General features: G+C 41.5%; 1 protein-coding gene across 2 annotated transcripts in view; it reads right to left on the bottom strand.

The window, feature by feature from the left end:
- Nucleotides 1–12794, bottom strand: part of STAMBPL1 (STAM binding protein like 1) — a 100690-nt gene extending 87896 nt beyond the window's left edge. The window contains exon 1 of one of the 2 annotated variants that reach the window (XM_056530091.1): nucleotides 12763–12794. The gene's annotated coding sequence lies outside the window, so the exon portion shown is untranslated. Of the gene's footprint in view, nucleotides 1–12193; nucleotides 12540–12762 lie in introns of those variants that run through there. The other variant, XM_056530090.1, reaches the window with a different exon arrangement.
- Between the last annotated feature and the right edge of the window lie 13422 nt (nucleotides 12795–26216).

Here is a 26216-nt window from a genome sequence, read left to right as displayed (position 1 = left end):
GATTTTTGGGTAAAATGACTGATGTCATGAGAAAGTAGAATAGGTGGCGCAAAAAATAAGTCATCATATGGATTTTTAGCTGCAAAATTATGATTTTTTTAATGGTAAGGAGGAAAAAAACAAAGTGCAAAAACTGGAAAACCCTCCGTCCCCAAGGGGTTAAGGACATTACATCAAAGTTGGATCAGCCTGTAGTGTGGTTTTCCACTTTGATTTTGAGTGTGACTCCATATCCAGACCTCCATGGGTTGATAAATTTTGATTTTCATTGATAATTTTTTTGTGATTTTCTTGTCAGCACATTCAACTATGTAAAGATGAAAGTATTTCAAATGCTTAGTTTTCATTCATTCAGATCTAGGATGTGTTATCTTAGTGTTCCCTTTATTTTTTTGAGCATTGTATACTTGGGAAATTTGGAGGAGAGGATAGTTTTCTCCCTGTCCAATCATTTCCTCAGATATATCTGTTTGTATGTAATATATATATATATATATATATATATATATATATATATATATATATATATATATATATATATATATATGACGTCTTTATGATGTGGGCAGGACCCAGGGAGACCTTTTAACTATTTGTACAACACCTAAATTCTAATACCGCCAACTTGATGTTTACTAGTGACTGTAGTGACAATTCCATAAATTTTCTTGATGTAAAGATTCCTATAGTGGACGGATCTATCTGCAGCTCGACACAAAACCAACTGCTACCAACTCCTTACTGAAATACGATAGTTTTCACCCTAATCATACAAAAGATGTCTTACCTTATGGACCTTTTTTCCGAATAAGTCATATCAATAGTGACATTGTTTCATTTAACCAACAGGAGACAGTACTCAGTAAGAAATTAGAAGACCGTGGATATCCTTTTACCATTAATTCACCAAGCTTAGGCACAGCACAATGTCTAATGTGATTAGGACTGCTATACAAAAAAACTGGCATATCATTGCAAAGTAATCTATATTTGCAGAAATGGCTTGTCACAAACCTATAGTGTCCTTTAGAAGGTGTCAGAATCTTAAAGATTCCCTAATGAAGGGCCAGATTGATAGAACCCGCACTGAAGATTGGCTACGGAGTTCGGCTCCTATGGGTAACCACTCTTGTGGTAGTTGCCGTTTCTGTAACCAATCTTTTGTCCGATTAGGCCAGTATGAGATCCAGATTGAACAATTTTTCACATGTTGTACCTGTTATATAGTTGATGCAGTCATACGTGACTGCGGCTGCTATTACATCGGCAAAATGATTCGACCCCTGTTCAGACGTTTTGGTGAACACGTGCATTCACTAAGAACAGGTGTGGGATCACCTAGGCTAATACGGCACATGTTGGAATGTCACTGAAGTGAAGCTAAATGCATGTGTTTTTGTGGATTAAAACGAGTAGATCTGTTGCCTACGGGAGGTGATCGTAACCAGTAATTATTAAGAAAAGAAACAGAAATTGTCCTTAGAACTGAAGCATTGGGCCCTATGGGTATGAACGAGAGAAGTAATCTTAACAGTATAGTGTAATTGTACAAGATTATGCAGACACAGATTGTAATAAGTGTTGTATACAGTGCTGCCAATCCCACTCTATATTCAATATGCTTTTTAAAGGAAAACTGTCACATGAACGGCCGGGCGGATCCGGGCAAGGTAGGACTCATTGGAATCAGCGTCTCCCGCACTATCCATCAGTACCTGTGGATAGTGCGGGAGCAAACATGTGACAGTTTTCCTTTAAGTAGATAGAATTTTAACTTTTTTCTAGGAGTGTCCTATTTTTTGTTCCTTGTTAATAAAGTTTGTATGGGAATGCTGGGACTTTTTAAGGGGGTGGGGCCAGTGGTTTAATCAGGCTGTGAGAATGCTACCTGCGAGTAGGAAAACATTTGTTGCCTTGCATTTTCACCTGCAAAAAATCTTCTGACCGGTATCTGTCTGCCTCAGCGCTGTGTCTCTTCCATACTGCATTGTTGGAGTCTGTCCTGTTACAAGCTAAGAGCACTGGTGGGTCTTTGCCAGTGATGCCCGGATTTACACATCCACTGTGAATTTATCAGAGGGGGTTGAAGAGAGCAGTGCCAGATACATTTCTCTGCGTTCGTTATAGAAAGAAAAGGCAAGCGGTCTGTCACTATGGGCAATTGCCTGTCCCACGGATTATGTGTGCTCGCTATTAACCTCTAAAAGGGGGCGTAAGAGGGCAGCAAGCTGATCCAGAGCCACCGCCTCCTCGTTCCCTGGGAGCCTGCTCTCTGTTGCCCTTACTGCTCCTGATATGCTGAGCCTGGCCTGGCAGCATATCCCTCCTGTAAGCCTTTGGCCTTGCTCCTGGCCAATTTCGTCACTGTGCATGTATGAGTACCTGGTCAGGTAGGGAAAGAGGGAAGGCTGCCCCTGATGGGTCCCTGGCACAAGTTGAAAGGGATGAGGTGGTTGCGGCAGTGACTTTATTTTTTTGCCATGGGGCCCCATTAATAGTACTCAATTTTTGGTTAAAAATAGTTTCTACATTTTTATTTTGGTAGCCATTGAAACAGTACTTCAAAATATATATCAAATGTTACACAAGCTACCACACGGCGCTTCCTTCTAGGTAAGGTAAGCAAGTAATTAAGTAGCAATAGTAAGTGTATCCTCTGCTTATTTACCTACTACTCAAGTTACCTACTAACAATATATACATTCTTTTTATCAAAGGGAAGGCTTAGAAAGAAAAAGAAACCTACAGGCATTGTATCCCCTCCCCTAAACACAATAGTGTTGCTAGCCTAAAAGTACATTATGGCATTACATGTCATTGGAAAAAGTGCTTTAGGTGTTTTAATGCTTAGATGTCTAGAAAAGGAAGATTTCTTGTTATCCTTAGCACACACCCAGGTTTTCATACCTAATTTGTTTCCCAAGTGCACTTTAGCAAAATGTTAACAAGGAGACAGGAGTAAGGTTGTGTTCAAACATAGCAGTACCACAAACTAATTATTGCATGCCGTTTTGCTGTAAATCTGTAGTAAAACAAGGCAAAAACTGCATGCGGTAATTAGATGCGGTGTGAACACAGCCTAAATCCTGGATGTTAAATAAGACCCTCCAACTCCAAGAGCCACTTTCTTTGAATGTTAAAGGGAATATGTATCTTAAAAATAAATAAAAAATAAACTCGGGATTCCACAACTTCTGTATCTAAAGTCCGTTTGAGGTTTGCGGACTACTGCTATTAAGAATTCCTGTCCAAAGCCTTATCCAGAATAGTCCTTTTATTGTCATCCCATTACTGGGAGATATATAACCAAGAAACAAGGGGACACTGGATGTCGTCATTGAGCTCTACTATAATTCAGTTGATTCAGTTACTGCCTACTTCAGAGAAAAAGAACTAGTGACAAGCACGTGAGCTAAAGTAAAGAGAACAAGCCCCATGTACCTTAGTATGAACATACCCTGCTCTAGCCATAACCTGCCTGTTACAGTATATTGTTTAACCCCTTAAGGACTCCTTTTCGCCTTAAGGACCCGAGCATTTTTTGCACATCTGACCAGTTAACTCTGGGATGCTTTTTACTTTTCATTCTGATTCCAAGATTGTTTTTTGGGTGACATATTCTATTTTGTTAGTGGTAAATTTTTGTGGAAAAATTCCAAAACTTTCAAAATCTGAATTTTTCAGGGACCAGTTCAGTTTTGAAGTGGATTTGAAGGGCCTTCATATTAGAAATTCCCCATAAATGACCCCATTATAATAACTGCACCCCTCAAAGTATTCAAAATGACATTCAGAAAGCGTGTTAACCCTTTAGGTGTTTCACAGGAATAGCAGCAAAATGAAGGAGAAAATGTAAAATCTTTATTTTTTACACTCGCATGTTCTTGTAGAACCAGTTTTTGAATTTTTACAAGGGGTAAAAGGAGAGAAATCACCCTAAAATTTGTAACCCAATTTCTCTCGAGTAAGGAAATACCTCATATGTGGATGTTAAGTGCTCTGTGGGTGCACTAGAGGGCTTAGAAGGGAAGGAGCCACAATGGGATTTTGACGTGAGTTTTTCTGAAACGTTTTTTGGGTGGGGTATTGCACATTTAGGAAGCCCCTATGGTGCCAGAACAGCAAAAAACCCCAACATGGCACAATATTTTGGTAACTACACCCCTCAAGGAACGTAACAAGGGGTTACAATGAGCCTTGACACCCCACAGGTGTTTGATGACTTTTCGCTAAAGATGGATGTGTAAAAGAATTGTAATTTTTTCACTAAAATGCTGGTTTCCCCCAAATTTTACATTTTTACAAGGGGTAATAGGAGAAAATGCCCCCCCCCCCCCAAAAAAAAAAAATTGTAACCCCATTTCTTCTTAGTATGGAAATACCCCATGTGTGGACGTCAAGAGCTCTGCTTGGCGCACTACAATGCTCAGAAGAGAAGGAGTGCCATTGAGCTTTTGGAGAGAGGATTTGGTTGGAATAGAAGTCAGGGGCCATGTGCGTTTACAAAGCCCCCATAGTGCCAGAACAGAGGACACATGTGACCCCATTTTGGAAACTACACCCCTACAGAATTTAATAAGTGGTGCAGTGAGCATTTACACCCCACTGGTGTTGACAGATCTTTGGAACAGTGGGCTGTGCAAATGAAAAATTCAATTTTTCATTTTTCACCGAACACTGTTCCAAATATCTGTCAGACACCTGTAGGGGGGAGTAAATACTCACTGTAACTCTTATTACATTACGTGAGGGGTGTAGTTTCCAAAATGGGGTCACATGTGTATGTGTGTGTGTGGGGGGGGGGGGGGGGTCCACTGTTCTGGCACTATGGGGGCTTTGTAAACACACCTGGCCTTCAATTCCATACAAATATTCTCTCCAAAAGCCCAATGGCGCTTCTTCTCTTCTGAGCATTGTAGTGCACCAGCAGATAACTTTACATCCACATATGGGGTATGTTCTTACTCAGAAGAAATGGGGTTACAAATTTTGGGGGGCTTTTTTTTTCTATTTTCCCTTGTGAAAACGAAAAGTTTAGGGTTACACCAGCATTTTAGTGAGAGAATTTTTTTTTCATTTTCCCATCCAACATTAACAGAAATTTGTGAGTTCCATGAGGAGTGTAGTTTCCAAAATGGGGTCACATGTGAGTATTTATTTTTTTTGTGTTTATGTCAGAACTGCTGTAAAATCAGCCACCCCTGTGCAAATCACCAATTTAGGCCTCAAATGTACATAGTGCGCTCTCACTCCTGAGCCTTGTTGTGCACCCGCAGAGCATTTTACGCCCACATATGGGGTATTTCCGTACTTTTTTATTTTTTTTACACTAACATGCTGGTGTGTAGCCCCCAACTTTTCCTTTTCATAAGGGGTGAAAGGAGAAAAAGACCCCCAAAATGTGTAACGCAATTGCTCCCGAGTACGGAAATACCCCATATGTGGCCCTAAACTGTTTCCTTGAAATACGACAGGGATCTTAAGTAAAAGAGTGCCATGCGCAAGATATGTTGCCCTGTCTGGTGCCCATGCGGTGTGTTCCACCATCCAACATTCAGCTGATGAATGTAAACTGTTTTATTCAAAAGAATGGTATCAGTTCTACAATCAGTTTCTCTCCGATGCGTTTTCTACAGCGCCAGAGGAAAACTACGCTGGACAATGCACATATGTGAAGGGGGCCTTACTCTTCCAGTACCTTCAATAATACCTGTAGCAAAGCCTCAAAACAGAAAACAGAGGTGTGACACTGATATTTAGGAATTCCTAGACTTAAAGGGGTACCCCTCCTCTAGGCATCTTATCCCCTATACAAAGGATAGGAGATAAGATGTCTCATTGCAGGGAGTCACTGGGACCCCCCGCGATCTCCAGCCCGGCACCCCGGTGTTCTGAACATTTATACTCAGAACGCTGGCTGTGCTAGGCTGCAGGCATGGTCGTCATGTCCACTATATTATTTTCTATGAGAGATATATAGATGGGGGTGTGACAGCTGTGGTTGCTCGTAATCCGGCACAGAGCAGAGTTCGCTCTGTGCATGTGGATTACGGGGGGGGGGAGGGTTCCCGTCATGTTTGTTTGGGGGGGGGGGGGGGGGTTCCCGTCATGTTTGTTTGGCCCTGTTCAAGTCATAATTTAGTTTCTTTAGCAAACACTCTGGGTAAAGCTACTTACGTATACATTACACAGAGGTTGTGACAGACGCCTAACAAATGTCATCTATTACCCATAGGCTACAATAGCAACATACTGTACGTGTCAAGAGCTTTCTATGATATATCTGTTAAACTATTGATAGGATACGGAATGAAAATCTAACCAAAAGCTCATGGGCTCTTTGTTTAATGGATGCCCATGATTAGTGCCATACCATGATATCCTTCACCCATAGGCTTCAATGAAAAAAATATATTTAAGATATACTGCTTTCTTACTGAACTATTCATAATATACATACAATTTTACTGATGTATACCAGCAAGAGATATACATGCATACCTGACATACTGTAAGGGTACGTTCACACTGCGGAATTCCGCGCAGTGAACGTTACCATCAGTGTGAATGGGTCTTCTGTGAGACCCATTCACACTGAGGAATTTCAGCGGCGGACAATTCCGCCGCTGAAATTGTTCTGCACTGAGATTGACCATGTTAAATCTTTGTGCGGAATCCCGCGAGCACTGCATAGCTGTCAATGGTGATGGCGCAGTGCCGCACGGTCCTACCGCCGATTCCGCAGTGTGAAAAACATTATGTGAACCTATCCTTACCTATCGGCAGGTTAGATCATAACACATGGACCATTTTTGGTCGACTGGTGACCTTTCCAATGGTCAATGTTTTACACCTTATCCTTTTGAAAGTTTAGCAATAATAATAGAGTGAAAGCCCCTCTTAGGCCGGTGTCACACACTGCAGTTTTTGAGCCGCAGCCAGGAATGGATCCAGTAGGAAGAAGTAGAAGTCCTTCCTTTTATATTTCACATTCCTTTGGAAATGATTTTGGGTTTTGGCTAAACATTGCAGTGTATGGCACCTGTTTTAGGCTGGATTCACATGTAGTATTTTGGTCAGTCTTCTTGAACACGAGTGGAGCATCCACAAAGAAAATTATAATTTTCACCTTTTTGGACCCACCATAGTAAATTCTGAACCAAAATATTGTGTAAGAACCCAACCTAAGATGTATGCATACAAAACAGGAAAACCATTAAAGAGATATTCCAACCAATAGCATTAATCACATGCTGTATACACTACACAGATAAATACTAGATAAGGAGGGGTCTGACAAAAAGGACCCCCACCGATCACTGTGGATGGTTATGACAGTGCTATAGAAGTAAAGGGGTACTCCGGAGGAAAACATATATATATATATATATATATATATATATATATATATATATATATATATATATATATATAATATATATAGAGAGAGAGAGAGAGAGGAGATGTGAGAGGAGAGGAGATGAGATAGAGGAGAGATGAGGGATGGATAATATAAAAAAAAAAAAATTTCATCAACTGGTGCCAGAAAGTTAAACAGATTTGTATATTACGTCTATTTAAAAATATTAATCCTTCCAGTACTTAACAGCTGCTGTATACCCCACAGGAAGTTTTATTTATTTCTGGAATTCTTTTCAGTCTGACAACAGTGCTCTCTCCTGATACCTCTGTCCATGTCAGGAACTGTCCAGAGTAGAAGCAAATCCCCATAGCAAACCTATCCTGCTCTGGACATTATCTGATGCGGACAGAGAAGGCAGCGGAGAGCACTGTGGTCAGACTGAAAAGAACTATACAACTTACTCTAGAGCATACAGCAGCTGATAAGTACTGGAAGGATTAAGATTTTTAAATAGAAGTAATTTACAAATCTGATACAAAACAGCAATAGCCAGCGATAAAGTAACTTCACCTTTATTTTCATCCAGATTAAAACCTCGACATGGATTAGTCTCAGACACAGATACAATAGCATATAACTCAGGATACGTCCAGCATGACGCGTTTCAGGTCATGTGACCTTTCATCAGATGCATGATGGGTAGTGGGAGAGTGGAAAATATATACGGAGCTAAACAGACCAGGTGTGATCACCGCAGGTGAATATTTAACCCCATGAGTTCAAAATTCGAAATACTTCACCACTACTAATCATGAAATCGAACATGATGTATGAAATTTTGAACACAGTCGAATCATATAAGAAACACTTGCAATATCTGCTTTTTGGAACACAATGCTTTCTGCTGACATCACAAGCACAGTGCTCTCTGCTGGCATCTCTGTCCATTTTAGGAAGGCTCAACCTCTGCTCTTTTCAAATTTCTCATAGCCATGTTTTTCCCTATCCTATCCAGTGGATCATTTTAAATGTTCAGTGGCCCAGTACAGGAGATGCTCTCTGGTACTCTTTCTGTCCTGTGTGGCAGACTCTATTTCAGAGCCCCCTGAGTCCACCTTCATTATATGTGCCATAAATGGTTAAGTGACCTATGTTATTTATTAATCTGTCTTTCTAATGTTCATATGCCTTAAAATGTTGTTACCAAGTCCTGTGTAACCGGGGAAGGTGTCGGTGACCATGTGACTGACCAGGTGACTTGTGAGTGACCTATAGGACCCCTCCAAATTGCTCCCTTATAAACCAAAGGAGGAGCTAGGTAGTGCAGTTCAGTGCTGAGTACAGTACAGTCAAGACCTGAGAGTGTCTGGTGTCCTGAAGAGACCCAAGGCCTAACCACGCAGCCACGCTTCCATCACCAAGTGCCCCTTCAGATGAACGTCAAAGCCTGGTAAGCAATCACAGGGGTGAAGTCTAGTCAGTCATAGTCAAGTCTGCTCAAATCAGCATGGGTCTGTATAATTCAGTCCAAATCCACTACAAGTCCCAGCAAGCCCGCAAGTCACCTTAAGTCACTGGTCATCTCCTTGGACCTAATTGAGCTGTAAAGACTATTCCATCTGTCTACCTCAGTAAAGCTTCCGTTGTTCCGTAACTTTACATCAGAGTGATTATTTGCCCCGCGCCTAGCCCAGGAACCAGCGGTCATACCTCAGGTGGTGTAGAGGAAACCACACCCTGGCATCACAAACACAAGGGGTTAATGCCATCTGCCCCTAAGGGTAATACCATCTGCCCTTCATCACACCCTCAGCACAAATGCTTCTGTCGTAAATACCCTTATAATCAATAATACACCCAAGCTTAGACATGTTGTCACTGACCGGTTGGCATTAGAATTAGTAATGGCGGGGCAGCCACATCTCTCTTGCACCATGCTATGTGGGGATCATATTCCTGGATGGGTTTTCATACCCTAAACACTGGCAGTCCTATGCCATAATAGACAAGCATCTGGAATTCCTACCATGGGAATGGCTTGATCACATGCTTGCTGATGAGTATATAGGTTGATATAGCTATGTAGTTTCTGGTAACAGCTCTGGTCACCTAGGTCACGAGGATGGCGTGGTGTCAGCTCTCACAGCGTCTGCCTCAGTGTTCCTGGAGGCAGTAAACTATTCACATGACGTCTGACAACATTTTTTGCAGATCTGCTCAGACTTTTTTGGCTAATATGTCCTATTACAAGCTGGCACAATCATGTCTGACACAGGAATAAAAGTATGCTGATGGGTATTAATAGCTCCGCAGTTATTACATGAAAAGAATTATTGTAATGAAAAGATTTGTCACAGAGTTGATAAATATTACTAGAATATCATTTTACTATTTCATTAACTCTTAGGCTAGGTTCAGACTACAAAATTTCCGTCTGCAATTCCGCTTTGAAATTGCAGGCGGAAATTCCGCTTGCTAAAATGTACAGTCTAGTGAATGGTTTTCCGATCCCAAATTCACACTTCGGAATTTGTGAAGCGGAATTTGTGAACGGAAAATCCGCTTGGAAATTTCTGCCTGAAGAAAGGGGTTGCTCTTTCTTCAAGCGGAAATCTGCGCGGAACACATTGCAGTCTATTGGAGACTGCAGTGTCCGCGCGGTCCTAGAGCCGACTGATTCAGTCAGCGCTGGCCGCACTCGGAATCTCCGGGCGGAAATTTTCTGTCCGGAGATTCCGTAGTCTGAACCTAGCCTTAAGATCATGTTACAATTCTATTAGGTAAGCCTCAGACAACCGTAATATGGCCGAACTTTACTGTGTTAAATATGAGGGCCAATACTAATGCCTCATAAGGAAGTGGGATGAATATGAATAGAAAACGTCAGTAAGCAGTTCATAAAGCCTGTAGAAAAGTATTACTCTTTCCTTTTTACAAGTATGTCCCTGAGATCATAGCAGAGTTTTAACACTGATATATTGCAAAGTTAGACTATGTGTAATACTTGGTTTACAACAAATTATCCACATTTCCTCAATAAGAACTTTTTGAATGTTTTTAAAGGGGTACTCCGGTGAAAACCTTTTTTCTTTTAAATCAACTGGTGGCAGAAAGATAAACATATTTGTAAATTACTTCTATTAAGAAATCTTAATCCTTCTTGTGCTTATTAGCTGCTGAATACTACAGAGGAAATTATTTTCTTTTTGGAATGCTCTCTGATGACATCACGAGCACAGTTTTCTCTGCTGACGTTATTCTAATAATCATAACACTTTATTTATTGTTGTCCTTAGTGGGATATGGACCCAAGTCCCCAGCACTGCAAGGCAGCAGTGCTAACCACTGAGCCACCATGCTGCCCATAGCATACATCTGCTATGCATGGTTGCTAAAATGGACAGAGATGTCAGCAGAGAGCACTGTGGTCGTGATGTCATCAGTGTTCCAAAAAGAAAGGAATTTCCTCTGTAGCATTCAGCAGCTAATAAGTACTGGAAGGATTAAGATTTTTTAATAGAAGTAATTTACAAATATGTTTAACTTTCTGCCACCAGTTGATTTAAAAGAAAAAAGGTTTTCACCGGAGTACCCCTTTAAGGAAGGAGCAGAATTATATAAATACACAATGCATTATCCTGCTATAGCCATAAAAAGGACCTCCACGGATACATTTTACTATATACAGTACATAAAAGGTGTATAGTATGTGTTCCCGTAGTAGTCAAACCTTGCCATACAAGGTGACTTTGGTCGAATGACGAGAAGAACACATTGTCGCACTGTAATTTTGCAAGTAATGTTACTAAAAGGTATTCTGTTGCTACAGTTGATAGATTATTATTTTTTTTGTCGCCGGTTGCACACGACTTTGCCATCAATGACCTCAATGTGACTGCAAGTTCGCTGCAATTTGGCTTTTTTTTTAATTTTTTTTAAACGGCTAAATCACACCTGTAATAAAATGATGCGATAACAAGTCACAGAAATATTTTGGTCACACAATGTGATTTTCTGTTGCCCAACAACACGTCAGCATCTAGGCTAAAGATTTACCCTGCAAGAACTTATATGTAATAGGGAAAAAGAAATAGGGTTAGGGTTTAGGATTCCATGTATATCTTTCGACGTCACCAGTCCTTTTATAGCCTCACGCATTCATGTAAAGTAGTGGTCCCCAAACTGTGGCCCTCCAGATGTTGCAAAACTACAATTCCCAGCATGCCTGGACAGCCGTTGGCTGTCCAGGCATGCTGGGAGATGTAGTCTTGCAACATCTGGAGGGCCGCAGTTTGGGGACCACTGATGTAAAGACAATACCCGTTTCTAGCTTTCACATCTCTAAAAAGTACTATGCACGCTCTTTATTACCACAAGTGAAATTCCCCTTTAATCACTTGTCCTTACCAATGTCACCACTCACAGAGAACAGAAAGAAGGACTTTGCAGTGCCAGATGAGTCTCATAATGAAAAAGTCACAACATATCTGCTTGATAACTATCTGGACATCAAAGGCTTTCAGCATACGCCATACATCACTTATCTTTAGGAGTTTCAGCGCCAGATCTGTAACATATGACTCCCCACACTCCCCTTCCTCTGCCCACTAAGGAATAACGCAGAAGATGTCTTTTTCATGTGCAATTTAGATTGTGACGGGGTCCTCTCTCCATTTGTTTTATTCTTATTATGATTATCCGTTTTCACAATATAGATTATTTTTTTCTTCCTTTTGGTGATATAGAATTACATATTGTTCTTTTGTAGCAAGAAACCAATGACCCATCTCTCTGCTCCTAATAGATGAAAATGAGAATCCGGAGACTTACCAACACCGCAGCCCCTGGTGCAGCCTTCGCTTGTCATCTGCCTCTTTGCTTTCCTGGCTTTTGCTGGAAAGAACTGCAGCTCCTGGCTTTTTGTAATAGAACAAAATGAAATGACAGCAGCCTGGTTGTGTGTCCCCACCTCTCTCCTGCCCCCTATTTAATGGCTTGTTTACCAAATGTCGCTTTCATGTGCAAATTGTATCAATGCTGTAATAATAATCCACAGTCTCCACAGCGGTGATAGGGAGAGAAGACTGCTGGTAAATGGGAGAGCGGCTGTCGGTGTATATAGTCCTGAGGTGGATGATTACTGAGCAGCATGAGGAGGGAAACCTCTCCCCGCCTCTACAGGAAGCACAATGTCTGCTGCTTATTGCTGGCCTCGTGTGACATTATTAATAGGAGCCATGAGGAATGCATCACTCACACTTCACAGGACTAACGCAGCGTCATGGCTTGTGGCTCTGTAAGATTTGGGCGCTTAGTAAATACAAGGAAGGGTTATTAATCTATACTGCGTAAGGGAAAGGTATGGCGTAACGCAATAATGTATTCAAATAATGAATTACCTGAAAGACGCGGCATCAATAAATAGGACCCCCGAAACGCCTCTTTTAGAAAATAAAACCTTGAAAATGTCAATTTTCAATGTTGCTGATGAGTATAAATGAGTCATTACATCACCAGATGTTACACCCACCCAATTAGGCAAGAAATGCAGTTTTTAGGCTTTTTTTAAATATTTTTTTATTTTTTTATGCTAGAGTTCTATGTGACTTATCAAGTGATGTCTTGCAATATACAGTGGGGATCAAAAGTTTGGGCACCCCAGGTAAAAATTTGTATTAATGTGCATAAAGAAGCCAAGGAAAGATGGAAAAATCTCCAAAAGGCATCAAATTACAGATTAGACATTCTTATAATATGTCAAAAAAAAGTTAGATTTTATTTCCATCATTTACACTTTCAAAATAACAAAAAAACAAAAAAAGGGCGTCTGCAAAAGTTTGGGCACCCTGCAGAGTTAAAGGGTACTCCAGTGCTTAACCCCTTAACGACGCAGGACGTATATTTACGTCCTGCGCCGGCTCCCGCGATATGAAGCGGGATCGCGCCGTGATCCCGCATCATATCGCGTCGGTCCCGGCGCTCATCAACGGCCGGGACCCGCGGCTAATACCACACATCGCCGATCGCGGCGATGTGCGGTATTAACCCTTTAGAAGCGGCGGTCAAAGCTGACCGCCGCTTCTAAAGCGAAAGTGAAAGTGACTCGGCTGCTCAGTCGGGCTGTTCGGGACCGCCGCGGTGAAATCGTTGCGTCCCGAACAGCTGACCGGACACCGGGAGGGCCCTTACCTGCCTCCTCGGTGTCCGATCGGCGAATGACTGCTCCGTGCCTGAGATCCAGGCAGGAGCAGTCAAGCGCCGATAACACTGATCACAGGCGTGTTAATACACGCCTGTGATCTGTGTAAAAGATCAGTGTGTGCAGTGTTATAGGTCCCTATGGGTGCTGATTGTTGGGGCAAGGTCACATGAGTCTGGGCAATTAAAACCTTTGAGATTGACATCTCCTGGTCTTCCCAGATGATGATATAGAACAATCCATGACACTGGCAGGTCTCAGCTTTGCAAAGGGGGCAGTGCATGCAATAAAGTCTGCAGGGTGCCCAAACTTTTGCAGATGCCATTTTTTTGTTTTCTGTTATTTTGAAAGTGTAAATGATGGAACTAAAATCCAACTTATGTTGACATATTATAAGAATGTCTAATCTGTAATTTGATGCCTTTTGGAGATTTTTTCATCTTTCCTTGGCTATTTTATGCACATTACTAAAAAAAATTATCTGGCGTGCCCAAACTTTTGATCCCCACTGTAATGTCTTCGCAAAACCACTGATGCAGAGGTCTACAAAAATACACCACTTTTTATCAGCATTTGTGAGAATTTCGATGTTTATCTGAAATTGCTGAAATCCATTAAATGAAATGAATGGAATGCTATGGTTTTCTATATTTTAACATCTATATAATTTTTTTCCCCCATGTATTGTGAATTAGATGGAAGAAAAAAATCATTTTCACTTAAATGGTCACTCTCATTAAAACAAATTTTTGCTATTGCACTCCTTATGGTAAATGAAACATATTTCTAATATACTTTGTTTTAAAAAAATGAAGTTTTCTATGTTTTATTTGTGCTTAAAAAAGCTCAAGAGCACATTTTCCCCCAACTCAAACACAGGAAGTGCCGCCTGGAGTGCTGAGGGGGGGGGGGGTGCAAAACCAACAGCTTATGGCAGTTATGTGTGAGAGGAGCTATCATTGGATGAGGCTGGACACCACCCCCCCCCCCTCAGCACTCCAGGCTGCACTTCCTATGTTTGGACTTTGGTCCAAAGTCTGTGTATGAGTTGGGGGAAAATGTGCTCTTGAGCTTTTTTTAAGCACAAATAAAACATAGAAAACTTCATTTTTTTTTAAACAAAGTATATTAGAAATATTTTTCATTTACCATAAGGAGTGCAATAGCAAAAATTTGTTTTAATGAGTGACCCTTTAAATGGGCACTGTCAGATACAAAAACTTTTGATATGTTGTAAAGCATGCAAAACCAACAGGTTTCGCAATTTCTTTCATTAGAACATTTTCAGTATTTCTTGCTGAAAAAGCCAGGGCTCAAAGCTGGAAGAAAAGTCCTCCCACTGTCAGCTTTTGTCCCGCTACTATCAGTGAGGACAAGCTGGGAGTTGTAGTTTTGCTAATGCTATGGGAGATGTAAGCAGACAGTATACTGAGGGAGGGGCGGAGACCTGCACAGTGAGGCCACACCCCCTCCCTTTGAGAGGAATTCAGACTAGTGAGCTAAATTAAAAGTGTAATAAAAAAAAAAAATAAGGTGCTAGAAGCATAAAAATTAGATGTACATGGTCAGGATTAGGTACTGAGTGATATATTAAAAATTTTTTTTTTTTTTTTTTGTTGGATCTGACAGGTACACTTTAAGGGAAAGTATTCAAACCCTCAGGCTGTGTTCACACAGGTGAATGTCCATGGAAAATTTCAGTGCGGACATTTGCACTTTCAATGTTTCCTCCTCCTCTTCTAAAAATCATAACTCTTTCAATTTTGCACCTACAGACCCATATAAGAGCTTTATTTTTTTTGTGTCACCAATTGTACTTTGTAATTACATCACTTAATTTATATCATAATCTGCAGCGAAACTAAAAAAAACTTATTTATGGGGTGAAATACAAAGTATCCTGCCATTTTGTAACTTTTGGGGGCTTCTTTTTGATAAATATGACACCTTATCTTTATTCTGTAGGTCTATACTGTTACAAGGATACCCAATTTATGTAGGTTTTATTTTATTTTACTACTTAAAGGGTACTCCGGTGGAAAACTTTTTTTTTTTTTAATCAACTGGTGCCAGAAAGATAAACAAATTTGTAAATTTCCTCTATTAAAAATCCTTAATCCTTCCAGTACTTATTAGCTGCTGAATACTACAGAGGAAATGGTTTTCTTTTTGGAACACAGAGCTCTGCTGACATCATGACCACAGTGCTCTCTGCTGACATCTCTGTCCATTTTAAGAACTGTCCAGAGTAGGAGAAAATCCCCATAGCAAACATATGCTGCTCTGGACAGTTCCTAAAATGGAAAGAGATGTCAGCAGAGAGCACTGTGTTCCAAAAAGAAAATAATTTCCTCTGTAGCATTCAGCAGCTAATAAGTACTGGAAGGATTAATATTTTTTAATTGATGTAATTTACAAATCTGTTTAATTTTCTGGCACCAGTTGATTTAAAAAAAATAAATAAAAAAAATTCCACCGGAGTACCCCTTTAACTCCTTGGGGATGAAAGGCGTATGCATACGCCCTCACGTCCTGTCACTTAACCTCTTAAGGACCCATGACGTATGCATACGTCATGAGTCCCGGTCCTGCGAAATAACGCGGGGTCACACGGTGACCCCGCATCATATCGCGGCGGGCCCAGCGTCATAGTGAAGCCGGGACCTGCCTCTAATAGCGCGCGGCACTGATCGCTATTAACCCTTTAGCCGCGCGCCCAAAGCTGAGCCGCGCGGCTAAAAACGAAAGTAAAATGTGCCGGTTAGCTCATGGAGCTGTTCGGGATCGCCGCGGTATAATCGCAGCATCCCAAACAGCTGTAGCACAGGAGGAGGTCTCTTACCTTCTCCTACGCTGTCCGATCGCCGAATGAATGCTTCAAGTCTGAGATCCAGGCTTGAGCATTCAATCGCCGAAAACACTGATTGATCCATTCCTATGGAGATGGATCAATCAGTGTAAAAGATCAGTACATGCAATGTTATAGCCCCCTATAGGAGCTATAATATTGCATAAGAAAAGTGTAAAAAAATCATTAACCCTTTCAATTATCCCTTCCCCTAATAAAAGTTTGAATCACCCGGCATTTCCAAAAATAAAAAAAACATTATGTAAATAATAATAAAAATAAACATATGTGGTATCGCCGCGTGTGGAAATGTCAGAGTTATAAAAATATACTGCTTTTTAAACCGCTCGTTCAATGGCGTACGCGCAAAAAAATTCCAAAGTCCAAAACAGCGCATTTTTGATCACTTTTTATACCACAAAAAAGTGAATAAAAAGTGATCAAAAAGTCTGATCAGAACAAAAATGGTACCGCTAAAAACTTCAGATGACGGCGCAAAAAATGAGTCCTCAAAGCGCCCTGAACACAGAAAAATAAAAAAGTTATAGGGGTCAAAAGATGACCATTTTAAATGTATAAATTTTCCTGCATGTATTCATGATTTTTTTCGGAAGTGATACAAATTCAAACCTTTATAAGTAGGGGATCATTTTAACCGTATGGACCTACAGAATAAAGATACGGTATCATTTTTGGCAAAAAATGTACTGCGTAAAAACAGAAGCCCCCAAAACTTACAAAATAGTGTTTTTTCATAAATTTTGTCGCACATTGATTTTTTTTCCCGTTTCACCGTAGATTTTTGGGTAAAATGACTAATGTCAATACAAAGTAGAATTAGTGACGCAAAAATTAAGCCATTATATATCATTTTAGGTGAAAATTTTTAAGAGTTATGATATTTTAAAGTTAAGGAGGAAAAATTGAAAATGAAAAAACGGAAAAAGCCCGGGTCCTTAATGGGTTAAGGACGGAGGGCGTATCCATACACCCTCCGTATTTCCGATCACCGCAGCTCGCCGGGCATTGATTGGACCAGAATGACTACTGATATCTATCAGCAGGCATCCCGTGGCAATGCCTAGGGGGGTTCTGAGACCCCCCATGTCGGCGATCATGGCAAATCGCTGGGCAATTCAGACCAGCGATTTGCCGCGATCTGAGCCAATTGTGTCGCCCAGAAAATAAGAATGACCATCCTAAAGGACAGGAGTGAGGTGGCAGTGTTGCCACCCCCTCCTATCCCCTGCCATTGGTCGATCAGGCTGACGACCAATGGCAGTTGGGGGGGGGGGTTAGAGTTAATTTCCCCCACTCTGCCCACCGATCGAAGTATGGGCAGAGTGGGGGGGAGCACGGGTGGCGAGGGGGGAGCATGGCCCGGCTTACCCGGAGAGGCGGAGGAATCCTGGACCAGCGGTGGCGGAGGCATCGACACAGGAGGAGCAGCCGCAAAGTGCGGTGTGGAGAAGGCTGCAGTGAAGATCGCGGTAAGTGATCTTCTCTGTGGCCTTCTACAAGTTGCAGAACTACAACTCCCAGCATGCCCAGACAGCTAAAGGCTGTCTGGGCATGCTGGGAGTTGTAGTTTTGCAACATCTGGAGGGTCACAGTTTGGAGACCACTGTGTAGTGGTCTCCAAACTGTGGTCCTCCAGATGTTGCAAAACTACAACTTTCAGCATGCACTGACTGTCTGGGCATGCTGGGAGTTATAGTCTTGCAACATCTGAAGTGGCACAGTTTGGAGACCACTATACGGTGGTCTCCAAACTGTAGCCCTCCAAATGTTGCAAAAGTACAATTTCCAGCATGGCCAGACAGTCAGGGATGCTGGGCATGTAGTTCTGCAATCTCTGGCCCTTCATATGTTGCAGAACTACAAGTCCCAGCATGCCTGGACAGCCTGGGCATGCTTGGAGTTGTAGTTTTGCAACATCTGGAGGGCTACAGTTTGGAGACCACTACTTAGCGGTCTCCAAACTGTTCTTCCCCAGTTGTTGCATGACTACAACTCCTAGCATGCCCTGACTGTCTGGCCATGCTGGGAATTGTAGTTTTGCAACAGCTGTAGGCACACTGGTTGGGAAACACTGAGCTAGAGTCTCTGTTTCCTAACTCAGTGATTCCAACCCGTGTGTCTCAAGCTATTGCAAAACTACAACTCCCAGAATGCTGTGACAGACCGTACATGCTGGGAGTTGTAGTTTTGCAACAGCTGGAGGCACACAAGTTGGAATCACTGAGCTGGAGTCTGTTTTTCCCCACCAGTGTGCCTACAGCTGTTGTAAAACTACAACTCCCAGCATGTACGGTCTGTCAGTGCATTTTGGGAGTTGTCATTTTGCCACAGCTGAAGGTTTGGGGCACCCCCCCATGTGAATGTACAGGGTACATTCACACGGGCGGGTTTACAGTGGTTTTCCTTCTACAAGTTTGAGCTGCGGCAAATTTTCCGCCGCAGCTCAAACTCCCAGCGGAAAACTTACTGTGAATCACCGCCTGTGTGAATGTACCCTAAAAACACTACACTAACAAATAATAAAAAGTAAAACACTACATATACACCCCCTTACACATCCCCACTCCCCCATAAAAAAGAAAAACGTCTCATATGGCAGGGTTTCCTAAATGGAGCCTCCAGGTGTTGCAAAACCACAACTCCCAATATTGCTGGGCAGCCATAGACTGTCCTGGCAGGCTGGGAGTCTTGCAACAGCTGGAGGCACCCTGTTTGGGAAACACTGCTGTAAGATTTTACTGTAGGTAACCGGGTCCGACCCTATTGCAAATTCCTTATTTAGGCCTCAAATGCACATGGCGCTCTCTCACTTCAGAGCCCTGTCTTATTTCAAGGCAACAGTTTAGGGCCACATATGAGGTATTTCCGTACTCGGGAGAAATTGCATTACAAATTTTAGGGGGCTTTTTCCCCTATTAACCCTTGTAAAAATTCAAAAACTGGGGCTATAGGAACATGCGAGTGTAAAAAATGAAGAGTTTGGATTTTTTCCTTCACTTTGCTGCTATTCCTGTGAATAACCCTAAAGGGTTAACAAACTTTTTGAATGTCATTTTGAATACTTTGATGGGTGCAGTTTTTATAATGGGGACATTTATGGGGTATTTCTAATATGAAGGCCCTTCAAATCCACTTCAAAACTGAACTGGTCCCTGAAAAATTCCGATTTTGAAAATTTTGTGAAAAATTGGAAAATTGCTGCTGAACTTTGAAGCCCTCTGATGTCTTCCAAAAGTAAAAACATGTCAACTTTATGATGAAAATATAAAGTAAACATATTGTATTTGTGAATCAATATATAATTTATTTGGAATGTCTGTTTTCCTTACAAGCAGAGAGCTTCAAAGTTAGAAAAATGCAAAATTTTTATTTTTGGAATTTTTCACCAAGAAATGATGTAAGTATGGACAAAAATTTACCACTAACATAAAGTAGAATATGTCACCAAAAAACAATCTCTGAATCAGAATGAAAAGTAAAAGCATCCCAGAGTTATTAATGCTTAAAGTGACAGTGGTCAGAAGTGCAAAAAATGCTCCCGTCCTTAGGGTTATAATGGGCTCCGTCCCCAAGGGGTTAAATAAAAATAACTGCATGCACAAAAATTAGTCTGTTTAACCCCTTAAGGTCTCAGGGTTTTTCCATTTTTGCACTTTCGTTTTTTCCTCCTTACCTTTTAAAAATCATAACCCTTTCAATTTTCCACCAGAAAATCCATATTATGGCTTATTTTTTGCATCGCCAATTCTACTTTGCAGTGACATCAGTCATTTTACCCAAAAATTCACGGCGAAACGGAATAAAAAATCATTGTGCGACAAAAACGAAAAAAAAAACACCATTTTGTAAATTTTGGGGGCTTACGTTTCTACGCAGTGCATATTTCGGTAAAAATTACACCTTATCATTATTCTGTAGGTCCATACGGTTAAAATGATACCCTACTTATATAGGTTTGATTTTGTCGCACTTCTGGAAAAAATCATAACTACATGCAGGAAAATTTATACGTTTAAAAATGTCATCTTCTGACCCCTATAACTTTTTTTGCGCCGTGATCTGAAGTTTTTATCGGTATGATTTTTGTTTTGATCGGACTTTTTGATCACTTTTTATTCATTTTTTAATGGTATAAAAAGTGACCAAAATACGCTTTTTTGGAACTTGGAATTTTTTTGCGCGTACACCATTGACCGTGCGGTTTAATTAATGATATATTTTTATAGTTCGGACATTTACGCACGCGGCGATACCACATGTTTATTTTTATTTTTTTTTACACAGTTTTATTTTTTTTATGGGAAAAGGGGGGTGATTCAAACTTTTATTAGGGAAGGGGTTAAATTACCTTTATTAACACTTTTTTTTTACATTTTTTTTGCAATGTTATAGGTCCCATAGGGTATTAACACTCCTGCGATCAGTGTTAACGGCGCTTGACTGCTCCTGCCTGGATCTCAGGCACGGGGCAGTCATTCGTCGATCGGACACCGAGGAGGCAGGTAAGGGCCCTCCCGGTGTCCGGTCAGCTGTTCGGGACGCCGCGATTTCACCGCGGCGGTCCCGAACAGCCTGACTGAGCAGCCGGGTCACTTTCGCTTTAGAAGCGGCGGTCAAAGCTTCTAAAGTGTTAATACCGCACATCGGCGCGATCGGCGATGTGTGGTATTAGCCGCGGGTCCCGGCCGTTGATGAGTGCCTGGACCGACGCGATATGATGCGGGATCGCGGCGCGATCCCGCTTCATATCGCGGGAGCCGGCGCAGGACGTAAATATACGTCCTGCGTCATTAAGGGGTTAAAATTGTCATCTTCTGACCTTTTTTATATCTTTTTTTATTTTTCCGCATACAGGGCTATATGAGGGCTCATTTTTGCGCCGTGGTCTGTAGTTTTTATCTGTACCATATTTGTTATGATGGGACTTTATGATCATTTTTATTTATTTAAGTTGAAACAAAAAAAAAAAAGGAAAAAACAACAGATATTCACATGTACGACGCAGCGATCTCCTCTGCACTGCTGCCAGGCCACGTTCTTTAGCTTCCACATGACGTCATTGGTGCCTGCATTGCGTGGTGGGGGCGGAGGTTATGTCTCCTCTGTGTAGGCCACATAAGCGGCTCACACAGAGGAGGCTTTCTGCTAAATGTACGTATGCTGCAAATACAGCAGATAGCAGCGCTCATCTGCCTGGGGATCTGGGTCCTGGAGCGTCGGTGGACCTTTTACCTGACCGGGCCCTCTGACCTTCCATCAGTCCACCCCTGGTGGTGTCTGTTGCTGTCTATGGTCCATGAGTCCAGCTGTAAAGCACTTATAAAATGCTGTTAGAATAGCTCAGGCTGACCCCATAATAATGCACAAAAAGGAAATTTAAAAAAATTACTATCAGAAAATAGAAACTGGTTAGAAAAAAGAACATGTTTCAGAATACGGTTCTAATCTAGAAAAAAAAAGTTATTCATTACCTTAAGAGACAAGTTTTTGAATACATTCAGCACATTGAAATGAATGGATCCCCTGGCTGTACAATGTGGTGTAGATTGGCCAGTTTGCAGATGCTATTTACTAGTGTGAACCTTCTCTGATACCATTATGCCACAGGGTACAGGTTTTTTTATTTATTAATTTTTTTTGCAAATTCTCTTCAAATGAGCCAAAGTCCAATGTGTGTAATCCTATATATCCAGAGGAACACAGAGGTACAGTTCGATTTCATAGCAGGCTATGGGCACCATATTACAGATATGTATGTGTACAATTTTCATACAGTACTATTTCAGTCCGTATCTTACATCAGCATAAATAGTGGGTCAAAAATACAAAAGGGGTGCATACTCTTTAGTCTGTTTTACATGGAAGCAACATTACCTTATTTTTGCATCTCTGTTACTGCCATGTCCCAGCTGACTGCGTCTCTGATTACCTGACCAGACAGCAAGAGTCATCAGGACCATACAAGTCTCACCTCGCGGGCATCTTACACCATTGGGAGCTTAAAGGAAAATTGTCAGATATTTTCTCCCGCACTATCCACAAGTACTGATGCATAGTGCAGGAGAAGCTGATTCCAACGAGCCCTACCTTACTCGGATCCGCCCGGCCTTTCGCCCGTAATTGTAGTTTTATTATATGTGGAAATCTAGCTGTAATTGGCAAGGGCGGGGCTTCTGCAGCTTAACTGGCAGTGATGTCAGCGCTGCCCGTCCCCAGCGCCGGCCGCTTATGAATATTCATCCCCCCTTACCTCCAGTTCTCCCTCTCTTCGCGCTCCTAAATGGAGGGAGGGGGGATGAATATTCATAAGCGACCGGCGCTGCGGACAGGCGGTGCTGACGTCAGTGCCAGTTAAGCTGCAGAAGCCCCGTCCGTGCCAGTTACAGCAAGATTTCCACATATAATAAAACTACAATTGCGTGCGAACGACCGGGTGGATCTGGGCAAGGTAGGGCTTGTGGATAGTGCTGGAGAAAATATCTGACAGTTTTCATTTAACCCTAAGTTTGCACACTTTGTTTAGGTTTACCAATTCAAAATACCGACTAAAATATAACTGTGTGGCCTTGGTTTTCCAGGTGTGACACACAGATACATGTGCTAAATCTGGGTTGTTTCTTGGTGGAAGTGAACATTACAAATGCTTCAATTACATGGCTGCAGACAAGTGATCAGGGGCTCAAAGGTTCAAGATACAACAGTTAAAAGTGTATATACATGTCTATAAATAGGATATTGTATGTTCTATGACAACACCAGGCACTGTTGATGTGAAAATCGAGTACTGTACTAACAGCGGAAACCTTCAGATCTTGCGCGCAGCATGTTACGCTGCACAATGCTTGTTAGGCTGACACCATCTGGTGGCAGAAAATATTAACAGCAAAGATTTATTGCCGTAATGTTTCATGTATTCAAAGGGAAATTTCATCAAGAGAACAGAAAGGATACTTTTGATTGGAATCTGCATTTATGTCTTTCCCTAAAAGCATCTATTTCCCAAGTTCGAGTCCTTGCAGCCTTTTTAAGAGGATTTCCAGGATTACAAAAACAGAGATAATGAGGGGCATTTATAAAACCTTGTACTCCATTATTTAGGCTGTAGTTTGTCTCTATTTTTTGGTGCAGTTGTTTTTTACGACAATGTTTTGCACCAAATCAAATAGAATTTTTTTTTTAAGTGACATTGAAAGTCGTTAATTCAGTTGAAATCATGCAGTGGTCAGGAATGTATTATTTGCAACTTCAGTATGTCGCATATTTTGGTGTACCTACTGGAGATGAGCGAATTTCTGAAAAATTGTATTCGGACGATTTGCTAAATTTTGGGTTCGGACCAAATTTATTCGTGGCGAATCGCTATTAACCTGTTAAGGACCCAGGGCATACCTGTACGCCCTGAGTCCGCTCCCGATCTATAACGCGGGGCGGGTCCGGCCTCTAACTATGGCCGGGACCCGTGGCTAATAGCGCGCGGCATTGATCGCGCTGCCACACGCTATTAACCCTTTAGACGCGGCGTTCAAAGTTGAACACCGCATCTAAAATGAAAGTGAAACCATGCCGGTTAGCTCAGGGAGCTGTTAGGGATAGCCGCGGTGAAATCGCGGCATCTCGAACAGCTTACAGGACAGCAGGAGCGTCCCTACCTGCCTCCTCGCTGTCCGATCGCCGAATGACTGCTCAGTGCCTGAGATCCAGGCATGAGCAGTCATGTGGCAGAATCATCGATCACTGGTTTCTTATGAGAAACCAGTGATCAATGTGAAAGATCAGTGTGTGCAGTGTTATAGGTCCCTATGGGAGCTATAACACTGCAAAAAAAAAGTTAAAAAAAAGTGAATAAAGATCATTTAAACCCTCCCCTATTAAAAGTTTGAATCACCCCCCTTTTCCCATAAAAAAAAGTGTAAATAAAAATAAACATATGTGGTATTGCCGCGTGCGGAAATGTCTGAATTATAAAAATACATCATTAATTAAACCGCACGGTCAATGGCGTGCGCGCAAAAAATTTCCAAAGTCCAAAATAGTGCATTTTTGGTCACTTTTTATAGCATGAAAAAATGAATAAATCAATAAGTCCTATCAATGCAAAAATGGTACCGCTAAAAAATTCAGATCACTGCACAAAAAATGAGCCCTCATAACGCCCCATACTCGGAAAAATAAAAAAGTTATAGGGGTCAGAAGATGACAATTTTAAACGTAGAAGTACGACAAAATCAAACCTACATAAGTAGGGTATCATTTTAACTGTATGGACCTACAGAATAAAAAGGTGTCATTTTTACATAAAAATGTGCTGTGCTGAAACGGAAGCCCCCAAAAGTTACAAAATAGCATTTTTATTTTTATTTTGTCTCACATTGATTTTTCCGTTTCGCCGTCGATTTTTGGGTAAAATGACTGACGACATTACAAAGTAGAATTAGTGGCGCAAAAAATAAGTCATCATATGGATTTTTAGGTGAAATATTGAAAGAGTTATGATTTTTTAAAGGAGGAAAAAACGAAAATGCAAAAACGGAAAAACCCCGGGTCCTTAAGGGGTTAAAAACGGCTATTTCTGGCCTACAGAGAAGCTGTACAATACTTTGCCTTGTCCTAACACACATAGTGAGTGTGCTGTGTTAGTGAAATAATACTGTTATTCAGTATGACATGCAGATTACAGGCATCGCTATTAGAATCACTGCAGCAGAGCATCTGGATATGGCATATTAATTTGAATTTATTTTAATTTTTTGATTACCCATTCTGGTAAGCATCGAGCTGTCGGTCCTCCACCAGGCGAGATACCACCTGTTCTAGCCCCAGACTCTCAGCGCCCCCCTGACTGTGAAAGTGCGAATGTTTCATTTAAGCAGTTAAGGTTCATTGTTATCGCTCCAAGCTGTTTCATATGATTCTTGTGATAATTCCACAGGTAATATGACATTGATGACTATAGGGCCTCAGTCTTGAAAAGATTACATCGATTTTTTTTTTAATTTAAGATTTATGGCGGAATTGGCAGCAGCGAGAGGAGACCATATAGTGGCTGCATAACACAGCCTGGAGTTAGCGACAGCATGAGGAAACCATAGGGCCTCACAATCCCTAAGATTAAAAGATGAATTTTCAAATTTAAATTGAAGATTTATGGTAGCTAATGCTACCATGAAAATTTTTAGGTAATGTCCCAGGCCCAGCAGCATGATTAAACAATATAGTGGCTGAATGACACAGCCTGGAGCTGGCGGCAGCATGAGGAGACAATAGGGCTTCACAATCTCTGAGATTAAAAGATACATTTTCAAATTTAAATTGAAGATTTATGGTAGCTAATGCTACCATAAATATTTTTAGGTAATGTCCCAGGCCCAGCAGCATGAGTAAACCATATAGTGGCTGAGTGATACAGCCAGGAGGTGGTGGAAGCATGAGGAGACCATATAGTGGCTGAATGGCACAGCCTGGAGTTGGCAGCAGCATGAGTAGAATATATAGTGGCAGAATAAGACAGCCTGGAGGTGGCAGCAGCATCAGGAGTCCTGAAAGTGACCCAGTGACAGAGTGGTACGGTGGGTGGCAATACCAGTACCCGGTGACGAAGTTGGGTGAAAAAAGGTCTGATGTAGGGATGCACCGATATATCGGCGGCCGATACATATCGGCCGAAAATAGCTATTTCGGCAAAATGCCGAAACAACAAAAAATGTGCCGATAATGACCCACCTCCCCTGCCCGCCCACAGCACACGTTACAAACACTGCCAGTGGCAGAGGCACTCGTGGGGGATG

The sequence above is a fragment of the Hyla sarda genome, chromosome 7 (assembly GCF_029499605.1).
Source record: "Hyla sarda isolate aHylSar1 chromosome 7, aHylSar1.hap1, whole genome shotgun sequence".
Lineage (NCBI taxonomy): Eukaryota > Metazoa > Chordata > Amphibia > Anura > Hylidae > Hyla > Hyla sarda.
Note: the sequence above shows the minus strand (reverse complement) of the source record. Positions and strands in the feature narration are given on the sequence as shown.